Consider the following 22,484-nt stretch of genomic DNA (forward strand, 5'->3'; position numbering starts at 1 on the left):
TTTGTTTCAGTCTTACCACTCTCATAAACCTTTTTTCCATCAGCTCTGTAAACTACCTGTCAGGCACAAAAATTTAACCAAACGGAAAGTTCCAAAAACTGCATTTCCTAAAACATCCACATAAAGCTGGCTCCAAAGTGAGTCAATCTCCAAAAATCTCCATATTAAAATGCTCAACGTTACAGCAGAACAAAACATGTTTACGTCCATATTTAATTATTGAGTCTATGCAGACAGCAGATGGTGAATATAGTTGAGCATTTATTCATTTTGGAGCAGCTAAAGAGGCAGATATTTTCCTCAGGATTACAATAGTAAGTCCAATAATAATGTTGCTTCATATTTGCAGGATGTGTAAATTGTTTGCTAACAAGTTTAACATATGGTTATAATTTTGTGTTTACAGTTTATTGCAGATGCCTCCAAGTGGCCAAACACAGTAATACAGGTTTAAATCTCAGCCAATCCTTCCGCCAATGCTAATGTTCTTGGAAGTAAAAATGTAACATATTTATGGACTAATATGTATCTACACATATATATAGTATTAAGTGAACACAGTCTCTAAATAATCTCTGCTCTGCAGTGGACGCCACAGGTGGCTGCAGTGATAACCAGTCAGAGAGTGAACGGCTCTGTTCAAACAGCCAGAGTTTGGGAACGAGTTGTTGTATTACTGCAGCAGAGTGACATGGTGACTGTGTGTGAACCACAGTGTCTAAACAATACCGCCAGTCATGTGATAGTCAACACCTGTAACCATGGTAACTGTACAAATCAAAGATGGCAATGGCCTCAGAATACTTAGAAGACATATAAATTATACACGCATGACAGGAATGACAAAATGACAAAAGCTAGACTAAAAGTGACATTTTTATCAAAAGACCACGGTGGCAAATGGAACATTCTCTGTAGCAGTGTGCAACTTTGAAATCTTTCATTCTAACTGTCTATCAGGATTTTTGTATTAAGACTGCTATAATCTTTTTCTTTACTTTTCCTCTCTTCTTTACATTTTCTCTCTTTCCTGTGACCTGGTTTCTGCAACCTGAGTGGCATTATAAACTCCATATACAACGTCCGTATAATATACGTCCTAATAGAGGAATAAAATAATATATATTTTTTTAATGTTATGGATCCTTATGACATTACTCTTCCACACAGGAGGCTGTTGGAGTACAGTCAGTAGTGGGGCTTCTCCTTGAGAGAAGCTCCGTTAGTAAAGGCCAGGTGTGTGTGTGTGTGTGTGTGTGTGTGTGTGTGTGTGTGTGTGTGTGTGTGTGTGTGCAGGCGTGTGTGCATTTTTTCCCGTGTAGCTATCCTTAGTCCCTGTGGTGTATTCCTAGAACCAGTTTTGTTTTAATCCCATGGCCACTCTTACATCGTCTCTCTCTCTCTCTCTCTCTCTCTCTCTCTCTCTCTCTCTCTGTCTACCCCAAACACACACACACACACACACACACACACACACGCACACACACACACAGGCTATGACAGGAAATGATCCCCCTCTCTTTTCCTTACATAACTGGTGGTGTGTGTTACACCACAAATCGCTAACAAACATGCCAAACCACTGTAGTTTAAGGATTAGTGGAGTGCAGTATAATACAGTATAATAAATGACTACTACTACTACTTCTACTACATAACAACAACTACTAGTACTATGAATACAACTACTACTACTAATAATAATAATGCTGATATGAATGATATTAATAAAGCAATGTGGAGTGCACCGATCTTACAAATAACAATTACAAAGTCATACAGATTACTTTATTAGTACTTAATTTGCATAATTAAGTCTGCTGAGTAGCTTTGAGCACAGTGACCTTTAATCCAGTTCGATTAGAGATGAGGAAGTTAAAGGCATCAGTGGTGCTGGGAGCACTGGGATCTGATTACTGCTTGTGTCTGTGGACCAGGATATCATGGTACGTTTACTTGCTGTTGACTGAGCTATACAATTTCACTGCAGTGCGTTCTGACACTGTATAGGCACACAGGCTATCATATTTACAGTGCCTACATGGAAATAGAGGCAAATGGAAAACTCATCTACTGCTTTTGGAACAAAGTTCCTCATTAAACAGAGAAAGTGGCACACCGGGACCTGCTACTGTTGTGTATTTAGTGTTTTGAGTGATTAACACAGAGTTTTGATTTCTGATCTCCCCACAGTGCTTGTTGACATGGAACCAGAGCTTTGACTTGATTCAAAACAGGAGCTTGTTTTGTTTCCCAGTGTGCCCTATTTTTCCCCTAACCCAGTTAATGTGTTGCTCATCAGTGCTGGAAACCCAGACAGCCTGGACGGGCAGTAGCAGAGGGGTTCATACACTCTAAGAAAAAAGCCTTTCAGAGTGCTAAACCTTGCTGGGACTGCACCTATGACATGGGTACCCTGTTAGTCAATGATGCAAGTATATTGATACACATTCTTATGAGATGTTAGTGGTATTGATCCCCCTGACCTCAGAATTATCATGAACTATGTAGTTTACAGACCCATGAATTACTGCAAAATTCAAATTTTTGAGCAATTCAAGTAGTCTGGTACTTTTTTTTAAATAACCAGGATTATCAGATTTTTGTGCAAGGGAATAAGCTAGAAATGTGTGGATTATGCAAGATTGAGATGCTAGCAGCTCTGGGAGGCTTTCCTTAGGCATGATAATGCTTTGAACTAAATTCTAATGCTAATATGCTCACCATTTGCGGTTATAAATTAGCACTAAACACAGCTGTGTACAGCTGATGATATGACGCTATAGGAATATAGGAATAAGTCAGAAGCTCAACAAAGCTATTTACAATGTATTCTTAGGGGGACATGAAGGTGTGTACCAAATTCCGTGGCAATAAAAAAATAGATGTCGAGACACCCAAAACTTAACTGGTGATACCCAGATTTCACTGAGCCAAAGCCATTAGCAAACATCATCTGCACATCATGAATATCTGTATTACATTTCATGGCGATTCATCCATGCTGGCATTGCAGGAAAAGTCAGAGGATCAAAAGCCAAAGTCATTAGGTTACATCTTCTGGGAACCATGAATATCTGTAAAACATTTAATGGCAGTTCACCCAGTAGTTGTTGATATTTTATAAGTGGTGAATTGACCAATGATAGCCATGCCTTCAACAACAACAACTCTTAAAGGACCAGTGTGTGGGATTTAGGGGCATCCAGTGGTGAAGTTGCCGATTACAATTATGTTATAAGCTACATATCTAGACCTGCTCTATTTGAAAAGTGTCCTGAGATAACTCCTGTTATGAATTGGCGCTATACAAATAAAACTGAATTGAATTGAATTGAATTGAATTGAATTGAATTAACAAAGCACTACTTATGTCTGTTTTTGATGACCTTTTATATCAGATGGTGTGTTGCCCAGAACCATCTGGGAAGTCATCATTGGACACTGGGGGCAGAAATAAGATCTGATGCACGCCACAGAGTGTATTACCATGGCATTAGGTATTCAATTAAAATTCTGATTATAAGTACATTTTAAACTGTTCACAGTTCACAGACTGTGTGGGCTGCCTTCCATGGAGTCTTGAACCGCCATGTTTCTACAGTAGCCAAGAAGGGACAAACCCAACACTGGCTCTACATAGGGCTGTTTGTGTTTTTAGTGGTCACCATAGTTCTTCCTTTGTGCTTGGAAGGAGAGGGTGAAGTGATGGAGTTACAATCAGCAACTACACCACTAGATGGCGCTAAATCCTACACACTGGACCTTTAAATGTTACCAATACTTTCAAAATGTTGTGTTGCATCAGATTACCAAAATATGTTTCAACTATATATAGTTAAATGAGGCTGAACTGGTACAAATCTGTACTGTTAACTATCAGAAACTTTTTTATAGCTGGATCAAATGGTTCACATCTGCACTCACGAGGGCCCATTATGTTCCTGTTATGATGCATCTGTGAAAAATGGCTACAAAACGGCACCTCTATTTTTGAGTGTGTAAGCTGGCTGCCAAATTCCCAGGCCCAGTGGACCAGGAACATTTGGCATGGAGCTTGTTGTAGCAGGGTCGGCGTTTGAAGGATGAACAGTGACACAGTGAGTGGGAGCAAAGCAAGAATCAGACAATGAACCTTTATTCTTGGGATTCTTGGGGTTTTTTTTCTACGCCAGCAGAGGTAGCGGTGTAGTCCGGCGTACAAAGCAAGAGCCCCATTCTGTCCTATCAGCACGGAAGAGAAGGCCTTAATGAGGTCTCATGGGAGGTGTAGTGTTTTTATTAATGTGATGGCATGTCAGGCTGTAGAGATATGCTATGTCAGCCAAGGTTGGCTCCTGTGTGTTCTGGGATCGTCTTACTTTGTACTTCTGACATAAGTGGGGCAGAAGAATGTGAACAGTTCTCAAGAAATGTGAATGAGCTGTCAAGGGATGTTTCCTAGCTTGAGAGAATATGAGTCTATGTACATCTGTTTGTATGTATGTGTGCAATTTTAACATCTGCTGACATTCACACATCGGGTGAAATCTCTGATCAATCAGGGTATCATCAAAGTCATTAGGAAACATGCTCTGAATGAACACCTGTACCAAATTTCATTGCAATCCATTAGAATTAATACATTTCAGTTGAAACTCAAAATGTAAACACTGGTGGCATTACAGGAAAAGTCAGGGGATCATTAGGACTCACCATCTGGGGACCATGAAAATCTGTACAGAATTTCATGGTAATCTATCCAGTGTGTAGGATTTAGTCGCACCAAGCATTGAAATTGCAGATTGCAACCACCTGAATACTGCTGCCGCCTGCATTTAACAACCTGGGAAGGAAAAGTGAAGCGTGTAGGAGAAACTATAGTGGCTGCAAGACTCCCTATCTAGAGCCAGTGTTTGGTTTGTCTGTTCAGGGCTAGTGTAGAAACATGGCAGTTCAACATGGGGGACTCCATGGAAGGCGACCTCAGCGTCTGTAGTTTAAAAAAACTGCTCATTCTAAGGTCACAACAGCTTGTATAGGGATTACAATTAGTTTGGCACTAAAGTAATGTAATAGTAAAATTTTAGTCAAGCAAACCACAATACAGTGACTGCACAAAGGTTTTGAATGATGTAAGATAAGGTTTCTTTGATTGATTAGTTTTATCCAAATTTCCAGAATTGATAAATCCTCTTTCTGCCAGGTCTGGCCAGGTTTGTGATTGGCTGATAAGCTGACAATAGCACCAAAGCTCCTAGTCCACCTCATTGCGATATGACGTGTTGTTATGCATTTTGCAGATGATCAAAAAGCTCTACTTTCCATGGTCACAGTGCAATTAAAAGATGAGCTTTCATATTCCTTTTATTATTATTATTATTATTATTGTTGTGGATTATGACCTGGTGAGTGCTATTATTGTGGCCAGCAGAGGGTGTGTTACGTCACCTGAAAGTCCTCTATGCCTCATAATTATGTTCCATCAGAGCATTCGAGGTATAAGGCAAAGCCCAGAAAGTCTTCCATAATAATGTGATAATAGAGAGAGTTCACAGTCAGGACAGATGTAATCATGTGTGACCCTATGTTACACTTTGAGAGGAGCCTGGCAGCTATCCTTACAAAAAGACCGACACATTGTGCTGATGCTATTGTACTTCGTTCCAGTTCTTTCTAGAAGGACTCTTGGGAAAAGAGTGCTGTTGTACAGCTGGCCCCCTTTTTTCCTGGTTCAATAATTTACAGTCATAAAAACACACTGTGGTTTTGTTAGGCAGGAGGAGGGGCAGACCTGGGGAATAAGAATTTACAGAGATTCAAGTAAAAAAGAGGGAAGAACATCTAGTTGAAGAGGAAGAGGTGTTGAATGGAGTGAATCAGATTTCCACAAGAGGAGAATGTATTTTGGTGATAGTAATAGTAATATTGGCAATGTGCAGGGTCAATGGTCTTTCCGAGATAGTGTACTTTCTCACTTGAAAAATGACATCACTCGACCTGGTTGTGTGATGGCCAGCATTCTGTTGTGAGATGTGATAAACTCTCACAATTGTGTGACTGATACCTCAGGTTTACTTCCTTGTCCAACCTTATCTGTCCCCAGGTCTTAAATTAGAGAAGGGATAGATTACGCTACACAATACCTCCAGTGTGAAGAATGAAAGCTCAAATTGCAACATCAGTGTCTCCTTTAACTGGCCTTCGCTCCTTCACTCAAACATAACTTAGTCTCCAAACTCTTTCCGACAAATGTTGTTCAACAGTGTATTTCACTTGTGTGAACTTGATTTCTCAAATGTCACAAAAATGAGAACCTGTTTCCTTAAGCATGTAAAGAGACAGAGTTTAGCGCCTGTTGCAACATTAAATTTTCCTATATCAACTGTGTAAGTGTGTTAGCTCTCAACAACGCAGGAAGCAGTTATTTCATGACAAACCCTGATAAACCTACTCTATGCTACCTGCCCAGTGTAGTGCCTCCAGGAAGTTGCGATGTTAACAATCAGCACAAATTCAACCAATCCCTGTGAATCCTGTGTGACCTTGCAATTCCATCCAATCCAAGTGTGAACCTATCACGTCGCCATGACAGTTTGATGGAGCCAGCTGAGGTGACGTACTATGAGTTGAGCTGCTCTAATTGGGCAGGAAACAATGACAGCCTGCCTGGTCACACGCAATCTCATATTCCAGATAAACAGTACACTAAAATATGTTTGTAAAAAGATTTTAAGAGCGAAATAGTCAACACAGTGACAGAATCTGGATCCATATCTGATCAGCACTGCCTAGTTTGACAGTTTGATCTGAGTTTGGTGCGTTGAGTTGGACGGACTCATTGAGAATGAGCTGTCAATCACAAGGTAGCCCCGCCCTAAATCATACCCTGCTTTATGGTCTATTTTACTGTAAATGGGACCATCATTTACTAAATGAACATCATGCTGTATGGAAGAAGACTGAGACTAGAGATTGAGATAAGACTGACATAAACTCATTAGGAAACTAATTACTGAGCTCGTAAATCAAGTCAGAAGTCGGCAAATTTCTCCATAAGACTGCATGGTATCATGGTGTTATTACAGCCAATGGAGCTGCCCCCTGCTGGGCATTACATAGAATGCAGGTTTAAGACAGTTCCGCGTTGGCTTCACTTCACAGACCCGAAAGCTCTGTCCATTATGTATACTGTCAATGGTCCAATCACCATGACGTTTCTGCAAATTTGACCAGTCATTGTATTTTTCCTGCACAAAATGTTGAGTCATGTATCACCAAACTCCCTTCCTTGTTTCTTGTTATGAAGTTGCAGAAATGTGTGACATGAACACGTCACATCTACCCTGTCCAAACCTTCCACATATATAAAGACTGACATCATGATGACAGTTCTACAAAAGTGATGCAAAAACATAGCAATTGCCCCCTGGTGGCTGACTGCAGTATAGATTAGTAGATGGCAAACAAAAAAATCAAAATACACCAATCAAATCAAAACAAATACATTTTTCTCTTATTTAAGGTAGTTCTTATTATGCTGATGTAAGTTCAAGTGTTAATTTTGCTGATCAGTTTTTAATTATGTATTATTTATTGTTATTTAAGTTTACTTCACCAATAATCCACCTCTGTTCACATTTTGTTATTATTTTATTATTATTTGTATTATTATTTGATTTATTATTTTTTACCGATCAGCCAGAACATTGTGAGCCCCTGGGCACCCTGGTGGTCACAATGTTCTGCAGCCCCATAGCAACAAACCTTGAAGCACTGTGTGTTCTGACACCTTTCTATCAGAACCAGCATTAACTGCTTCAGCAGTTTGAGCTACAGTAGCTCGTCTGTTGGATCGGCCCAAACGGGCCAGCCCTCACTCCCCACGTGAATCACTTGTATTTAATTTTGTTAATAGTACTATTATTGTGTGACCTTTGACACTGCCGCTGTCACTTCCTGTGAGTTTGCGCTATCCTCCTCAGTCTGCTGCAGGCGCTGTTGAGGAGAGGTAGGACTACACAGTGCTGTCCTTGGTAGTGTGTTAAAATGTGGTAAAAACGCTAAACAGGGGTGCAAATGTCACTCTGTACAGGTCACTGATGTTGGTCTGTTTGCCGTAATGTTTGTTTCAGTCTGTATATGTAATTTTATGTAGTGTATAGCACTTGTATGTGAGATTCTAGGTTACCGATGTTAAGCTAGACTAACGCAGCACACAGGTGTTTATCCCGCAGTCCACTGTCTCTCCCTCTCTCCTTAAGAGGTGTGCATGTAGAAACCGGGTACTGTGAAGCTGCTGTACTGATGTTATTGTAATTTTACAGTACTGCATTATAATGCTGTTTGTCACATTTTACCTTTATCAAGCAACACAACTTTTTGCTCTTGCAATTTGCATATTGCTTCTGCAATTTACACATTGCACCTGGCCGTATTGCGATTTCGATAATATTTTGATTAATTGTGCGGCCTTAGACTGACCACATATCTTTTTGTAGCGTAAACCCTAATGCATTAGGGCTGAACAATTTATTGAAACATTATTGCAATATGGCCAAGTGCAATATAAAAATCACAGAAGCTGCAGTTTTTTGATAAGAGTAAACTATATGATAAAACAGCATTATAATGAAGTGTTGCAGTTCTGAAGAGATACCCTGGCCTACAAATCGTAGGTTTTTTTAAGCTATTGGTAGGATACGCTGTCCGACACTTCAAAACAGGTTTACCAGATGTAAAGTGAAACTAACTTGCAGTGATCAAGAGTCTATCTCATCCAGAACTGTATGTATGCAGCCTATTAACCTTCAAATTTCTTGTTGCTGTTGTTCATTAATACATGCACAGAAATGTTAATTTCTGTCAAAAAACTGTTTTGAACTTATGGGCTCTTGTCAAATGAATGTAGTCCATTTGCCCAAAACCGCAGCTTATACCTTTTGTAAGCAAGTGCTGTCCAGGACCTTGACCTCTTGATAATGCAGGACAACACTTGCTTACTTGAAATGTATTTGTTAGAGTGGGAATCCTAATTAATGCCTTTCTTTGTCATCTGGGATGTGAAAAGTGTGTGTGTCCTGTTTATAAAGATCAGTTTTAAAATCCCACAGAGCACCACAAAGCGTCTCTACTGCAGGTAGTAAAAAAACTGCAGGTTTATTAGTTGAATTCATATTTGATTCATATTGAACAGCAATAATGACATAAACACTGACAACATTTTGAGCAGGATACAGGTCTATGAGTGTTTATTTGCATACAGAATGAGGAAGTGAGAGCCGATCACAACTGGTCACTCAGGACACATGTGGAGACGCAGTCTAATGCCAGGTGTTAGGTGCATGCTTAGTGCTGTCCACTTTAGATCGGATCACCCAAGACACGTTTGTTTGTTTTGTTGTTTTTATTTGCTTTGCCTTTATTTGACAGGATTATATTTGTAAGTTCAGTGTTTCCCACAGGATGACAGCTCGCTGATATTTAGCTACTTATTTATTATAAATGACTTATATATTACTTATTTTACGACTTAACTCTCTAATTATTTTAATCACATTGCTTTTTCTTTCAGTAAGGTTCCTCTTTTCCACACCTCTCTGTATGTGTTTCTGTTGACTTTCTGTTGTTGTATGTTTCATAAAGTCGCCCAAAAAATACAACTCGTAGTGTGAAGGAGGCTCGTTGTTAATGATGGAGCCTATCAAAATCAATGTGGTAACGAATGACATCCACAACAGCTGATGTGTTCATTGCTGTTCACTCTTGCTTTCCCTCATCCGCGCTGGTAAAATAAAACACTGTATCTGCGCCTGAGAGCAGCCGTCTCTGTGTGTCTCTGCAGAGCAGTGTGACTGTCAGTGGACTGTACAGGAGGGGCAGAGTGAGGGGAGATTGTATACTAGTTAGTCCATCGTGGATACTGTGAGTGAGAGACGCTCTTCTGAAGCAATGGCTCAAAACACAATCTTAGAGAGTGTACAAATATTTTTTCATGGCAGTGCGCCATAGTTTAGCTAATTAATGGGAAACATGGGCTTTATAGTGCGTAACATTAAATCATGAAATGCAGAAATTGCCGTTGGCAGAGGTGGTAATTCCCCAAAAGGTCAATCACTTTTAAAGGATGATTGTAATAATGTATTTTTGTTTAATTGCTTTTAATGGAATACTTAATGTAGTAAAAAGTCAGTGGTACATTCATGGTCATACACTGCAGCAGGCTGCAGGCACTGTTGAGGAGAGGTGTGCATGTAGAAACCTGGTCATGTGATGTACTAATATTATTGTGTTATACACAGAATGAACTCGAACTGGCTTGTATGATGTCTTTGCATAAGCAACATGTATAATTAGTATTATGGTACCAAGCATCAGTGCCAAACTGGATAATGGAGCAGTAACCAAAAGGCCATTAAGTTGGAACATAGGAGTAACTATCATTTTAAACATGCAGTGAAGGACATGATAATGCAGATTCAGTCAACTGGTCTGTGGCCTCCTGTTTCGTGGGGCTGCAAAGGTCCTTTCACCCTGCTGCTCCAGAAGTCCCACGCCCTCCACACCCGGTCATGCTTGGTTTGGTCAAAACAGAGCCCCAAATGGAAACCAGACACTGACACACATACACACTCATAGAAATCTGGGCCATGTTTGATGCAGCTTCGGGGAGATTTTACCCATGAATGTAAATGTATAGGCAGTGTTTTTTTTCTAGCATGGAAAAGCAAGCCTGCACAACACACACACATACACAAACAAACGTGTATCCATATTTATGTATGCTGCATATTCAAACACACTCACAGGACAGACACAAACAAAAAACGAATCTGGAAGGCCTCAAAGAATGTGTGTGTGTGTGTGTGTGTGTGTGTGTGTGTGTGTGTGTGTGTGTGTCAAAAAACTAAACACAAAAGAGAAGGAAGGAAGAGAAATAGGGCATGAAATCTCCCTGTGTGAAAAATGAATTTATGAATATTTTTTTAAAAAGCAGGTCAATGTGCAGTAGTGTTGCTCAGAAACATTTCAATTAATTTACTTGTATTAAGATTAAATAATTATAATTAAATGCAAACTGTTTGTTAGTAAGAAAGATTGATCATTTGTATTCCCTTTGGTGTTTGCTGACCCTGTACATGCACACATTTTAGTGATCTTTCAGTTTCCCTATTGATGGCTTTTGAAACTGTGAGATGTCAATCCAACTGACCCTTCCTAGGTCCCGCCTGTTTTTTGCTCCAATAACAAGCCTTAGTCAACTTTTTTCTTTCCTGTACACTTAAATATGCTATGTGCTAAACTGAAAAGACAACTACATTTTGAAGATGGTTAAAAGATAATAGATAATAGATGTGTGTAAGAATGTGCGTCATATCGTCACGATTTTGTTGTTGTGGTTTTTTTCAATGAAAATTGTGATTCAAAAATCATCGTAAAGCATATCGCAGTTCCTCTGTCAAAATAATCGCAATAAATTTTATTTTGCTACATAATGCCTTAATCTTAAATTAACAGTTAGTAAAATGTTAGCTAATTGGTTAGCTAACGATTCATGTTGTTTAAATTGTTAGTTGGCTAGCATTCTGCTAACATTGGCTCGCTAACTTAAGATGTGACCTTGATCTTTTAATCATCTTCAAAATGTGGTTGTCAGAGACATAATCAAACATGGATTAGCCTAGCACATAGCATATCTAAATACAGGAAAGAAGAGAGTTGACCGAGGCTCAACAGAGCAAAAAAGGGGCGGGACCATCAAGGTTACATTGAGTTCTAGCCTGGTTCCACGTCGATTCTAACATTGAATGGGATAAAATAGAAATTATAATATATGGTAAATGGACTGTACTTATAAAGCGCCTTTCTAGTCTTTCGACCACTCAATGCACTGTACACTACATGCCACACTCACCCCATTCACACACATTCACACACTGATGGCAGCGGCTGCCATGCAAGGTGCCAACTGCTCACCAGACGGAAACTAATCATTCATACACTCATACACTGTATGTACAGCATCAGGAGCAATTTGGGGTTCAGTATCTTGCTCAAGGACACTTCGGCATGCAGCGAGAGGAGCCGGGGATCCAACCGCAAACCGATTAGTGGATGACCCGCTCTACCTCTGAGCCACAGCTGCCCCAGATAATATATATATATTATCTACATAGTAAGTATTAGAGGGGTCACTCCTCCACAAAAAATAAACTGTAGAATACAGCATGTCAAGAGCCAGTGTCCCTGTTACTCAGAAGAATCCACAGATCTCGCTGTCAACAGTTTTCATTGGAAGCCTACTGAAGAAATAGTCCCAGTCAAAAACTGTTGACAGAGATTGGGGGTTGTGGAGCTTAAGCCAGGGAAAACCTAATACTACGGGAGCGTTGGGTGAAGCAATGACTAGCAAACTGATCTCCTCACGGTGATTGCCAGAAAGGATAAGAGTGAGAGGAACGGTTTGTCGAGTAATGTTGGCTAGATGTTTTCCGTCTAGGGCATTAACGGGTTGGTTGTCTGGGAGTTTGACAGTGGGGATTCTTGCCTGAAGCACGAATGCTGAGTCAATGAAACTCTCCTCGGCACCCGAGTCGACCAGAGCTGTGAGGGGAATGGAGTTTAACTGCCAGCGAAGGGACGCATTTAATTGCAAGCAGAAAGGGGGGCTGAGGTGGAAGTGGCGACTTGGCTCACAAGAGTTCCACCATTCTCTGGTGAGCCTAATCTTTTGGCAGCTGGGGGCAGGCAGCCAAGAAGTGACCGTGCTGGCCACAATAGATGCATAAACCGGACCTAATCCGCGTTGAGCGTTCCGCCTGGGTGAGGCGGGTGCGGCCCAATTGCATCGGCTTTCTTCGGGCTCTAGGGGGTATCTGGCCTGAGGGGGGTTTGGTGGGGGTGCTTAATCGGGGCCCCCCCGAAGGGGGGGGGTGGGGGAGGAGGGGGAAGAGAGGGGAGTGGTGGGGGCCCCCCCCCCCCCCCTCTCTCCCAAAAAAAATTTTGGGGCGTATAATTGATGGGGTTAATTGATCGAGGGGAAAAAGCCTATCCCTACCCCCCTACCCCCCTTTCTTTAACCCCCCACAACAACCCCCAAAAAAAAACAAAAACCACCCTCTCCCCCACCCACCCCCCCCCCAAAACAAAAAAACCCAAAAAAAAACCAAAAAAAACAAACCCACCCTGAAAAAAATTCAAAAAACTACTTACCTCCTTCCTTCCCTTTCCCAGGATAAAAAAAAAAAATAATTTTTTTTAAAACCAAAAAAAAACGCAAGAAGAAAAAAAAAAAAAGCCCACCGAACCCCACACCCAACTGGGGCCCTTTTCCCTGCAGTAGGGTAAGAAAAAAAAAAACCTGGGAAAGAAACTTGGGGTTTATGGGAGGTGTTGGTGGAAAAAAAAGGAAAAAAAAAGAAAAAAAAAACAAAAACCCCCCACACCACCCCAAACCCCCCCCATAGGGGGGAGGGGTGGGGGGGGGGGGGGGGGGGGGGGGGGGGGGGGGGGGGGGGGGGGGGGGGGAGGGGGGGGGTGGGTGAGGGGGGGTGGTGGGGGGGGGGGGGGGGGGGGGGGGGGGGGGGTGGGGGGATGGGGGGGGGCGCCACCAAAGGGGGGGGAAGGCTGGCGGGGGCCGCCGAGGGCTGGGAGGGGTTGGGCTTGGTGCTCCTCTTTGTGGGCCTGGGCGGGGAGTGAGGGAGGGGGGGGTGGGGGCGGGGGGGGGGGGGGGTGGGCAGATGTTGTGTAGAGGGTGGGGGGGGGGGGGGGGGCGGGGGGGGAACCAAAAGCAAAAAAGGAAGTTTTAAGGAGGTTTTTAAAAGAAAAAAAAAAAAGGAGAGGGGAGGACAGGGGGGGGGGGGGGGGGGGGGGGGGGGGGAGGGGGGGGGGGGGGGGGGGGGAAAGGGGGGCAGGGGAAGGGAAAAAGAAAAACAAAAAGACAAAAAGGGCCAGGGGCCCAAGGGGAGGGGAGGGGGGAAGGGGGAAAAGGAGGGAGGAAAAAAGAAAAAACAAAAAAAAATGAAAAAAGTAACAAAAGAGGTTACAAAAAAAAAAAAAAAAACCCAAAAAAGAATGGAGGAAGAAGGGGGGGATGGGGGGAGGGGGGAGGACTAAAAAATGAGGGGAGGTGGGAAGAAAGGGAGGAGGGGGGGAGGGGGGGGGGAGGGGAGGGGGAAGGAGGAAGGGGCCGGGGGGGGGGGGGGGGGGGGGGGGGGGAGAGGGGAGAAGAAAGATAAAATATACATAATAATTTTTATAGGTAATACTCCACAAAAAAAAAAAAAAAAAAAAAAAAAAAAAAAAAACAAAAAAAACAAACCTGTTACTCAGAAGAATCCACAGATCTCGCTGTCAACAGTTTTCATTGGAAGCCTACTGAAGAAATAGTCCCAGTCAAAAACTGTTGACAGAGAAGTTTCAGTGCAGATCCACAGCTCAGCTTCTTACAAAGTTTCCCTTCATCTCACTCCAAGGAGTTTACAATCTGTGTGGCCACATCTCACCAACATTTGGTTTAGTTTTATTTTTATCTCAGCGCCTTTTCTGCACACTGCATAAATGAGCAAGGTAAATCGGTTACTGACAGATTTCAATAAACAATGACAGTCTGTTCTTGTGGGATTGGGGGGTTAACTAGGGATGCAGTTGTAATCATAGTCCCCAGTAGCCCTTGTACATGTGCTTTTGTCTCTTTAAGAAATCTGTGTATAAAGTCAGTCTTAACTTGCAGTTTTCTAGTATTTATAGGTTTTAGCAGTCTTCAGGTCTCAACCCTGAGTCAGACAGATATTATTTGATATTCTGCAGTAACATAATTATGTTCAGTGCTGATATTTATTCATGTTCTATCCATTAGCCGAAAAATACTTGGTTTTCCCAACCCTCTGTAGTAGAAGGGAGCAGGTATGTCACGATATCAGAATTTTAGTAGTTGATACAAACACCACTGAAATTCCACGATTCTCGATACCAGTTGAATACCACGGTAACCATTTCCTAATCAAGTTTCTTTGCCCCCGATCACTAATCACTAATATCTGCTGATACAGAGTCCTGATCCAATATTTATATTTTCCTTAATACTGGTGAATAACTTTACGTTGCATTAAGAAACAAATTGCCTGCAACCAAGCTGTTCCTTAATGTTTGTATACTTAATATATTAATATTAATATATTAGATATATATTTTATACTAAATCACAAATAAACAAAGCAGGCTATAACAGCCTAACTCTCTCTAATCTCTTTGATCTTGTTGATCTTGCCTTGTTGCTGTCTAGATGGAATTTCTCTCTGTGTGTCCTGCACTGTTTGTTGCTTCAGTGCAGCCTTTACCTGAGTTACCTGAAGCAACTGGATTCTGCTGAGTGTTTATTTTCATTGTCTGTAAATCTTTTGTGTTGATTAATATAATAAATGACTCTTATTGGCTATTTGTTTGCGGGACATTTGTTGTACATGCAGTGGCAGGGAGATATATACGATCACACTATCCCTTTCAAGGTGTGACAGGCTGTGTTCTAATGAACTGAATGAATGAATAATCTGAAGTCTCACCCATAATTGATCAAGTGGTATGGGGCTAGGAGGCGTGATTTTGTGCCCATTGATGGCTATTTCCTCTGGTTGGAGAAATTCCCCCCCTCTTGTGGTGGTCCAAAGTGGAAATATATTGAAAGCTCTGTCAGTTTGTGTACACACCTTCCCATGTCATAACCACAAGTTTACGAGTTCCATTTCCAGGCAAGAACAGTCAACCAATCAAACCTTTGTAGGCAGGATTAAGAATGTCAGCGTCTTCTTCCAAGAAACAAAGCAAGCTACCCAGCCTGATCCATGAATAATAGTGACATAAAAAGTATATATGATACATTTGTAGCGAATGTTGAAAGTCAATTCAGAAATGGTTGTGAATGTAAGGCCACAGTCGTGTGTGTGTGTGTGTGTGTGTGTGTGTGTGTGTGTGTGTGTGTGTGTGCGTGCGTGTCTGTTTGACTGAGGGTATAAGATCTGTTTACACTCTCACACCAAGCTATAAACACTTATCTCTCCTCTCCTCTGTCAAATGGCAAACTGCTCAATGATTTTGGCAAAGAAAGGTTATCTCTTGTTACACACAAGAATGAGCGGTGTGTGTGTGTGTGTGTGTGTGTGTGTGTGTGTGTGTGTGTGTGTGTGTGTGTGTGTGTAGTAGTGTTGGGTGTTGTTCCACATTCTGACACTGTTGTTTTGGAGCTTTGGTTGTTATTACAATGTGTTTTGCTGAAGCGGATCTGTTAGTGTCTGAAGTGGCGAGGTGCCTCAAGTCGCTCCTAGTGGTCACGCTCAATTTGTATTGGTGAATGACTGCCCAACAATGTCCCAAACTGGTGCCCACGAAGGAAATGATTGACTTCCTGGAAAACAAGACTTGTATATTTATGTATGAAAAACATTTACACTGAGCTTTAGCTGTCGGGGAAGCCATTTAATGCATTGATATTAATGTGAACCATTTGTTTAAATGAAAGGCATAAACAAAACCATATAGATGGTATTCAAACCTTGGTAGCATTTTGTGGGAAAGTGCGGAGAACACACACTATAGGAATTCTTTCTACATCTTCTCTGCTGTGGTATGAGACCATGCTGATTACTTTGCTGGAAAAACGACAGATTCATCAAACACTCTGTTCTAATCTGCGCCATTAGTAGAGTTTGCTTCCAATAGCTGGTTACATTTTGTCTGTCGGTCAGTCCCCCGCTTTGGTCTGGACTGAAATGTGGATTACCATGAAATTTTGTCGAGACATCATTCCAAGACGATGAAGCAGCCAGCAGGCCAATATTTTCACTTATCCTGTGTAATGCATCTACTAGATTTATTGGTACAAAATTTGGTCCAGACATGCATGCTTCCCATAAAAGCTGAATGGTAATGACTTTGGTGACCCGCTGATGGAATGCATCATTCATAGGTATGTTTTCATTAGTGTATAATCAATCAAGTTTAAAATCGATTAAACTTGTCATAAAAATCTACAAGTTCTGGAGTTTGAGTTAGAATAGTTTGCAAAAGTATAAACACAGTGAGGCTGTAAAGGTGGACTAGTGAGTGGATCAGTCTCACCAAAAACCTCTATAGTCTCATTTAGCCACTTGTTAGCAACACGTAAAAGCTTCAGAATTCACAGGTGGGGTATTTACTGACATATTTTATGTCATAGAACACAACATAAAAATATCTTAACCACAGACCTTATTTCAGGCATCTAACCAAAAATCCATTTTAAAAACCCACTGACTTCGAGGGTAGGGAACTAGAATGCTAAAATGCTAACTTTTAGGTTTAGGACTCATTCCTGCAGAACTCTGTTACTCACAACCTGGATGATCGAGATGAACCTACACAGAGGTGAGATTTTGTGTTCTCACAGTATTTCAAAGGCCTACACCTGTCTGTCTCTCTCTGTCTCTGTCTCTCTCTCTCTCTCTCTCTCTCTCTCTCTCTCTGTCTCTGTCTGTCTGTCTTCTCTCTCTCTCTCTCTCTCTCTCTCTCTCTCTCTCTCTCACCCCAACTGGTCGAGACAGACGACCACCCACCTAGAGCCGGAGGATCTGTCCTAGGTTTCTGCCTTTTAACAGGTAGTTTTTCCTTGCCCTTGTCTCCAAGGTCTTGCTCATGGTGGTACTGTTGGGTCTCTGTAATTAAAGTTAAAGAGTTCGGTCTAGACCTGCTCTATTTCAAAAGTGTCCTGAGATAACTTCTGTTATGAATTGGCGCTATACAAATAAAATTGAATTGAATTGAACTGAATGCTAGAACTTTGAACATCCTCTTCATCATCCTGCTTTTTTTACTGGGCTGTTGCCTTAATGCTGTTGTTCAGACGACACATGATGATTTGACATACAGATGACAGCTTCCTGTAAAGGGACCAGGCGTCATGGCTGTAACATCACAGAGGCACTGTGAGCCGGTCACCTCTTCATTACATTCCTAATGTCAGTCCACAGCCTGGTAGATGGGGCACCATGTTGTTTATGGCTGGGCACAGGATTCCTCTGAGTGTGCGGGGATAGAGTGACGAATAGAAAGAAGAAGAGAGTGAGTATTTGTGCATGTGTGTTTGCTATGTACTGTATGTGGCAGTATGTGAGTCATATGCAAGTGTTTTGTATGCGTTTGCCCCTGTGTGTGTTAACCTCAGCTGCTACATAGAGACGAGTGAGATATCTGAATATGGCCAAGGTGAAATTCCTGTGCGTTGGTGCGATGCCTGACAGCCGATCCACCTGTCACAAATAAATGGGACACGTGATTTATATTTACACGCACAGAGAGACATTTACAGGACAATAAAACTGCATGGGAACAGGGAAATTTAGGGATCGACTCTGGTTGAGCGAGTGCTCCAACCGAAAAGACCAAAATAGATGATGACAAACAACCCATAAGAGGATTTCCTGATCTGCTACCCAGTTCTGTGGTTAAGTTTAGGAAACAACTACTTGGTTTAGGTTAGAAACACAAATCATGGTTAAAAGACGTCAGTATTGATTGTTGGGTCTGTTTTTTCAGTGCTTGGTTGGTTAAGCAGCTGGCTCGTATAGAGCAACATAAAACTCATTGTAAAGGTTGAGTGTCAAATCTTCCTACTTCCTCTTCTGCTTCTGACAAGCCCTTGATTTCAGCCACACTAGTGGAGAGGCTCTATGGATGTCAATTCGGTGTTCTCAATTTTTTGAGCTTGATAAAACAACTAGATTTGCAGCAATCAGGTGTTCATAAATCTTTTATTCCTATTCTATTATTTCCTCCCCTATCTTTTTTTCTATGGATAGAAATAACACATTAGTTGGTTGGTCCTCCAATTTGGTCCAGACTAAAATATCTCAACAATTCTGAAATGGACTACCATGAAATCTTTCACAGACACTTATGGTCCCCAGAAGATGAATCCTGCTGACTTTGGTGATCCCCTGACGTTCCCTACTTCCCCTGACATATTTGCTTTTTAGTGAGATGAAATAAAATTTACAAAAATATTTCGCGTCCAGAGCCGTTTTTTTGGTCATCCTGTTCATCAGTTTAAATGTAAGACCTTATCCTAAAAGGTATATTACTCACATCTTCATAGACAGAAGTTGTCAGTTTTTTTTTTTTTTTTTTACTAAGATGGTGAACATTGTAAATATTAACATTAGATCTATCAGTCTGATTGCATTTTCTCTTTTGAGTTTCAAAGGAGCACGACTTCAACTAACTGTCGGTCTACAGTATATTTCTATATACTAAAAATAAGTCTGAAAATGTATCCATCTGATTCTCATTTAAAGCAGGGGATTATTGCCTTGTCTAATCAACCCGGTCATACTTTCAACTCGTCAAACACTGCAGCATGGTCAGTTTGACATATAGATGTATTTAATCCATAGAGGAATTGGGATTACTGTCCCAAGTTGCTTCCCTCCCTGTTACCCTGCAGTGCCCCCTGCTCTAGGCTGATGGGGGAGAGGAGGGGCCTTTCATCCGAAACCTCCAGTTAGCAACACTGTCCCCCACAACCCGCTTAAAATAGCCCCAGTCTGGACTGGTCAAAACAAAGAGGCTTTCTTTGGAGGCCCTGTCCCCTTTGAATGCAATATAAAAGAATCACTTGAGAGCGAGCTTGGAAAAAGATGAGAAAATCGAGACAACACGTACATGTACACATAAAGAAGTAATGGCCTTTGCTTACCCCAGACATATAAGTCAAATATGAGCTTTGGTTCAGTTGGTGGAAAAAGTCTGCTGTTATTATGAAGAGGTGGGCAGATAGGGTCTTTTAGCATTCAGCGTCTACGGTTTCTATGAAATTGTGTCGTTGCAATGAATACTGATCAGCCCATAACTGAGAGGAGAATTCCAAAGCACGGCGGCCTAGATCAACACCTAGCTGCCTCACAAATGACCCGCCATCTAAATGGTAATGTTCATTCATGCATCCCATACACACATCTGTTGGACGCCATATTAGACTGTGTGTGTCTCCCTCTGATGACTTGTTGACATGCTGGAGTGTTTCTGCTTTTGTTGGTCGTGGCCTTGTTTTGCTCTTGAAGAGCGTAAGGAAGCTTTTTGAGCCAGCGGCTGATGATAAATGAGTCCAAAAAGATAAGCTCTGCATTTTTACAGAGACTGTCCTCATTAAAGAAACGACACCTTTGGATGTTTGTTCATCTTCTTAAACCTACGTACATCGATGTTTTCTTCTTGTGAGTAATGACTGTCCTCTCTCTGAGCTAGAAGGCTTCACTGAGTAGGGAGCAGATCTCTGCCAGGTGTGCCTGGGGGCATGTGGGCCTGGAACAGTGAGTGTAGGGCAGGCCATGTGTATGCATGTGAGTAGTGGAATGAAGGAGGGACATGTAGCCTACATTATCAAGGTGTAACCAGGATAGATAGGCTATATAGACAACCCTCAGACAACTCCAAAACACCAGTCATGTAAAATGTCAGTTTCAAAGTAAGAATGCCTACAGAGTAATCTGCCAAAACTAATGTGACTGACACCTACATTGCCCCAGAAACAAGACTCCAAAGTGCAGCAGCTGTTACGGCCCCTACCAGCCAGGTTAGGGAGAGTGAGGAGTAAGCAAGGAATTGGTATAAAACAGAACTGTCAATAAAATAGCCACTAGAGGTCCTTGAGCATACAGTCATAAATGTGCACACAAATATTAGGCTGATGGGTCCAGTAGTATGTGAGATTAGCTATGGACAGATACACAAGAATTAGTGTTGCTGTAGCACCACAAAATCAGTTAGGGAGGTGGCCAGGTGGATGGTTTGGCATACAATGTGTTTGACTTTGAAACTGGAGACTGTTCACATGCAACAGTCCACAGTGGTTTCACCTATTTTGACTTCATGGGGACACTCACCAACAGGTAGCAGTCTGCAGTACAACACAAAAAGAGCCAAAGATTTTGAACTGCGAACCACAGCAGCCGCTGTCTCTCTTATCTGTGAGCATGGTCTATCTGGATGGATCTGGCACCAGGCTAGGAAGTTAATTCGCTAGTCAGCTGTAGCACACTGAACAGCTTCAAACCTTACCTGCATGTATACCTGGCCTGGAGGCTTATAGAGCATTTATTATATACCTGCAAAGATGATTTATTCTTGCTTTGAATAATAAAAAATAAATAATAATGATTTACTGACTGTAAATATGAATGAGTTTTGAGCTGGACCAAAAATGCAGATCTGAACTGAAATATAAAAACCTTCTGGTTCAGCTTTGTAAATAGTGCTGAAATGATAGCAGGAATATATTGAGATCAAAATCAAAATCTTTTTAACATCACAAAATTCACTTACACACACACAATGCAGGGTGACATTGGTAGCGTGAGATATAAGGTGGTGTTAGGCTTACACACACACATACACACACACATTTTTACCATATGTCTCTTCTTATTCTAGGTGACTTTCACATTCCTGGGCCTGAAAATATGTTTGCAGCTCATATAAAAGACCAAAATAGTGGTTGCCAGGTGAATGTTGATCATGCTGAAGCATGTGTGTGTGTGTGTGTGTGTGTGTGTGTGTGTGTGTGTGTGTGTGTGTGTGTGTGTGTGTGTGTGTGTGTGTGTATGTGTGTGACTTGTCATTGTTGTTGTCACTCCATGCACTTCACACGCACAAGGACATTTGGAGAGCATAACAACTTCAACATGTGACGTTAGGAAATCCAGGTCACTGAAATACAACAGGGGGAATGAGAGGGGGGGGCACTCTTGTACAGCACATTTATATGCAAGTCTATATATGTGTGTGTGTGTGTGTGTGTGTGTGTGTGTGTGTGTGTGTGTGTGTGTGTGTGACCTCATGAGTGTAGTGTGTAAAGAAAGCACATAATCCTGTGTCTTCCTTCCAGGAAGAGGAGCAGGAAGGCTCTCACACACACACCTCTCTCTCCACGGTACATGTGTGTGTTACATGTTAGAGTGAGTGAATGTGCTGCTGGGAAAGAGGGACCCCCTGGCTTTAAAACCGAGTGTGTGATAATGGGGCTCTGCTTATGTAACAAAAACCAGAGTGTGTGTGTGGTGGGGGTTGGGGTTGGATGGGGGCTCGAGGGGAACAAGCAGGGGTTTCTTCTCCACGGTGCGTGAAGGAATGCCCATAAATCCGTAGACATTAGATTTGAGTCCAGTCCTGTAAACACACTGTAAAAAGCTGCCGTCCTCTCTGGTGTGTTATCATCCTTTTCACGCCTCAGGCTTTTAATTCCATTTTAACCTCTGTTTAAACTGAACAACACCGAGGTCCACCCTGACAGAGCCTTACATCTACAGTCACTCAAAAATCTCTCTGCTCCTAAAAGAGGTTGAAAATGTTAAGGTGGCGGTAACAGACTGTTTGGATGAATTAATGACTCTTCCATACAACATTAAAGCCCCTATGTGTAGATGTTTCAAATGTCTGGCTTTGGGGTCCCCCAGTGGTAGTATTAAAAAAGAACACTGTGG

The 22,484-nt window shown here is 41.7% G+C and overlaps 1 protein-coding gene across 1 annotated transcript in view; it reads right to left on the reverse strand.

Moving 5' to 3' along the window:
* LOC127371851 (zinc finger protein 679-like) overlaps positions 1 to 22,484 on the reverse strand; it is a 395,275-nt gene that overhangs the window by 304,193 nt on the left and 68,598 nt on the right. The window lies entirely within an intron of this gene.

The sequence above is a fragment of the Dicentrarchus labrax genome, unplaced genomic scaffold (assembly GCF_905237075.1).
Source record: "Dicentrarchus labrax unplaced genomic scaffold, dlabrax2021, whole genome shotgun sequence".
In the NCBI taxonomy this organism is placed as follows: domain Eukaryota; kingdom Metazoa; phylum Chordata; class Actinopteri; family Moronidae; genus Dicentrarchus; species Dicentrarchus labrax.